Source organism: Bidens hawaiensis, unplaced genomic scaffold, assembly GCF_021521415.1.
Source record: "Bidens hawaiensis isolate Kalapana, Puna unplaced genomic scaffold, B.hawaiensis_p1.1 tig00046350_1, whole genome shotgun sequence".
Taxonomy (NCBI): domain Eukaryota; kingdom Viridiplantae; phylum Streptophyta; class Magnoliopsida; order Asterales; family Asteraceae; genus Bidens; species Bidens hawaiensis.
Genome location: NW_027498280.1, coordinates 117,720 through 122,275, shown reverse-complemented (window position 1 = coordinate 122,275; position 4,556 = coordinate 117,720).

Genomic DNA, 4,556 nt, shown 5'->3' with positions numbered 1-4,556 from the left:
CTTCGTAATGAAATCCATCGAGATTTGTTCCCATTTCCACATGGGAATCTCGGGCTGTTGTAATAATCCGGATGGTTTCTGATATTCCGCCTTGACTTTTGCGCAAGTTAAACATTTTCCCACATAATTTGCTATATCACCCTTAAGATTAGGCCACCAGTAGTATCCCTTTACATCTTTATACATTTTATCTGCACCGGGGTGCACGGAATACTTCGTCTTGTGGGCTTCATCAAGTATTCTTTCACATAATCCTCCCTTGAGAGGAACCCATATTCGGTTGACAAAGTACAGGGTACCGTCTTCTTTGGATTCTAAGTTGTCAACCATACCACGGAGACCCTCGTCTTTGATATTATCAGGCTTCAAAGCTTCTCGTTGGGCTTCGTGGATAAGGGTGGTGAGGTTCGTACTTATAGTTAGCCCTAAGACTTTAACACGTGATGTCTTCACCCTTTCTTTCCTGCTTAAAGCGTCTGCTACAACGTTCGCCTTTCCAGGGTGGTACTTGATTACACAATCATAATCATTCAATAATTCAACCCACCGTCGTTGCCTCATGTTTAATTCTTTTTTATCAAATATATGTTGTAGGCTTTTATGATCGGTGTAGATTGTGCAATGGGTGCCGTATAAGTAATGACGCCATATCTTAAGTGCAAACACCACTGCGCCCAATTCCAAATCGTGAGTGGTGTAATTTTTCTCGTGCACTTTGAGTTGTCGTGACGCATACGCGATGACTTGATTTCTTTGCATAAGGACACAACCAAGTCCTTGATGCGAAGCATCGCAATAAACTACGAAGTCATCCATCCCTTCTGGTAAGGCTAGAATAGGTGCACTGCAAAGTTTCTGTTTTAGCAACTGGAACGCCTTTTCTTGTTTATCTCCCCAATTAAACGACTTATCTTTCTGTGTGAGCGCAGTAAGGGGTTGTGCTATCTTCGAGAAATTTTCAATAAACCGTCGATAGTAGCCTGCCAGACCTAAAAATTGTCGTATTTCCGTCGGCGTCTTCGGCACTTCCCAGTTTTTAATGGCCTCTACTTTTGAAGGGTCAACATGAATTCCCTTCTCGTTGACGACATGGCCTAAAAAGTGTACTTCTCTTAGCCAAAAATCACACTTTGAAAACTTTGCATACAACTTCTCCTTTCTCAACAATTCTAAAATCAATCGAAGGTGTTGCTCGTGCTCTTCTTCGGTTCGGGAATAAATTAATATGTCATCTATAAACACTATCACGAACATGTCAAGGTAAGGTTTGCACACTCGATTCATTAAGTCCATGAACACGGCAGGTGCGTTCGTTAGCCCAAAAGGCATGACTAGAAATTCATAATGACCATACCTCGTTCGGAACGCAGTCTTTGGTACATCGTCCTCGTGTATCTTCAGCTGATGGTACCCGGATCGTAGATCTATCTTGGAATAGAAACTAGATCCCTGTAATTGGTCAAACAAATCATCAATCCTCGGTAAAGGGTACCGATTTTTGATGGTCAGTTTGTTAAGTTCCCTGTAATCAATACACATACGGAACGAACCGTCTTTCTTCTTGACAAATAGTACCGGGGCTCCCCAAGGTGAGTAGCTCGGGCGTATGTCTAGTAGCTCCTGTAATTGATTCGATAGTTCTCGCATTTCCGAGGGAGCTAATCGATAAGGTGCTCGCGCTACTGGTGCAGCTCCTGGTACTAGATCGATTCGAAACTCCACTTGTCTTTGAAGTGGTAACCCTGGTAGATCTTCTGGAAAGACATCGGGGAAATCTCTTACTATAGGTATACTTTCTATCTTCCTTTCTTCATCCTTCTTCTCCACCACGTGGGCTAAGAAAGCTTGACACTTCTTTCGCAAGCACTTTCGTGCTTTCATACACGAAATTAACTTCATCATAGTGCCAGGTCTTTCTCCTTGAATAGTCAGCGTTTCACCACTTGCCAAGGGTATGCGGATTTGCTTGTCATAACAATTAACTTCAGCATGGTTCTTTGCTCACCAATCCATGCCTAAAACGACATCAAAACTTCCTAAATCTATCGGCAACAGATCTACGTTAAATTCATGTTCCCCCATCACTAGTACGCAACTTTCCACTATATCGTCTGATCGTAACTGTTTGCCATTAGCTAATTCTTTAGTATAGGGCGTTGCTAATTTACTAGGTGCTAAACCAAGTAGGTCTTTAAATTCAGTGGATATAAAACTTAAATCCGCACCAGTATCAAATAACACAGACGCATAGTGGTTGTTAAGTAGGAACATACCAGTGACGACATTTGGGTCTTCCTTAGCTTCACCCGCCCCGATAACAAAAGCCCTAGCTTGAGCTGTATTCTTCATCTGCGGACAGTTCTTGATAAAATGACCCGTATTTCCGCACCCATAACAAGCTCGTGGTGTCGTTTTCCCCGGTTCTTGCTTCACAACTACTGCACCATTCTTAATTCTACACTTAGCTTCCACATGCCCTCTCTTGTGACAATGCTTACACACAATACTTGAGCAGTCACCAACATGATAATACTTGCATTTGTCACACCACGGGTTTGACCCGCTATACGTCTTCCGTGGTTGATCCGTGGTCTGGGCGGCATACACTTTCACAGTTTCTTGTTTCTTGACAGGGGGTTCTTTGGAACTTGACCCTTGATTACGAGAGGCCCAGCTCCTCTTGTGATTGTTATGGCGGCTGTTGCCGCGTTGGGAGAATGGTTGGCTTGCTTCCTTCTGAGTTGGCTTTCCTAGGGTGCCAGCTCGTACTGCATCTTCTGTCAGACTCAGACCTAGTTCAACAGCCTCGGCCATGGTCGCAGGCCTAGTGGCCGTGATTGGTCCCCTGATAACTGTTGCTAATCCCCAGATGTACCTTTCAACTCTCTTTTCTTCAGTGGTGGCCATATGAGGAATTATTCGGCATAGCTCGTGAAATCGCGTGTTATATGCTGTGATGTCGGCTCCCTTCATGGTGAGCGTCCAGAACTCATTTTCCAACTTCTGCATCTCAGTCCTTGGGCAATATTTCTTTTCCATCATCTCCTTTAACTCTTTCCAGGTCTTGCCATAGGCCACGTCTCGGCCTAGGGTTTGTACTTGTAAATTCCATCACGATAGGGCTTCATCTTGAAACATACATGTCACGTACAACACTTTCTGTTTTTCTGTGCATCCACTGATTGCTATCACAGATTCTGTCTTCTCGATCCAACGGATAACTCCTATGGCTCCTTCCGTTCCCTTAAAGGACCACGGTTTGCATGTCATGAAAGTTTTGTAGGAACATCCTCGTTCCTCACCGCCAGTCTCTGGAGCTACATTTTCAGTGTTTGCGGAATTCCTTCGTTCTTGACTTGAGTCGCCCCTACTGGCTTCGTAGGCGGCTATCGCTTGCGCTATGACTTCTTGTAATTGCGCAGGTGTATTAGGTAAACTGTCGTTCCTTCTCCTTGGCATTTTCCTTCAAGTTGAGATTAAGAAGGATCGATTAGTATTGGCATCACGCTCGTATGTAAGTAGTTGTAGGGTTCGATACTTATTACATTCACACCCATATATTTGCTTATAGTCATACTTATTAATCATATACTCGCATACATAGATTTTATTATTACATCTCATTATACCACATCGTATACTCATACTCATATATCATAATCATAACTTCATTACATCAAAAGATTTGATTACATAACTTTATGTTTAAGTCTACTACAAACTCCTACAACATACAAGCGTTTTGCCAAAAGATCGGATCGTAGTCCGTAATATATTACTTCCCATACATATGATTACTACCCGCTAATACTAGTCTATAGTCGCTTCATGGCATCGGTGGTGGCGGTGGTGGAAACACGTCTCCCAAAAAGGCTTGAATTGTCTTAACCTCATTTTCCAATTTCATCACCCTTCGTTCGGCGGCAGCGGCCCGCCTCGCTCCCACATCAGCTAAGTGCAATGCATCTCTTACCATATGCTCCAACTTTAGCACTCTCATCCTTGCGTCCGAGATCAAGTCATAGTGGTTATCAAGGCGGAGACTGGTCTCACAGGCCTTGCCTTTCACGCTCTCCATAAACACCTCGACCCTCTGCTCCCAATCCATGAGCCATTCATCAAGGGCCTTTCTCTCAGCCTCGGAGGCTGCTGCGGTCGGTGGTACGGGGACCTCTGTATCATCAGAGGTAGCGCGCCCTTGGGGGCGTGAGGACTCGCCTACCTCATGTATAGTCCGGGGCACCTCATCGTCGGAGTCCGTGGCATACCTTTTCAGCCCGGCGGCTCGTATCTCCTCGGAGGGCACTGCAGCCAGCTCCTCCATCTCCTCAAGGTCGTCGTCGTCATAAGTTACCTTGTCGTCCTCATCGAGCCTGATTACCTCGGTAGGCTCATCATCGGAGATCTCTATAGGATCTTCAGGAATTGGAACAACGTCGCTCATATGGACACTGCTGCTATCAGTGTTAGAGTCAGAGCCGGAGTCGGAGTCAGTGATGGCTAGGCCATGATATGGATCATTGTTCGGGAAGGCCATCGCTGAAAGGATTAAGGTT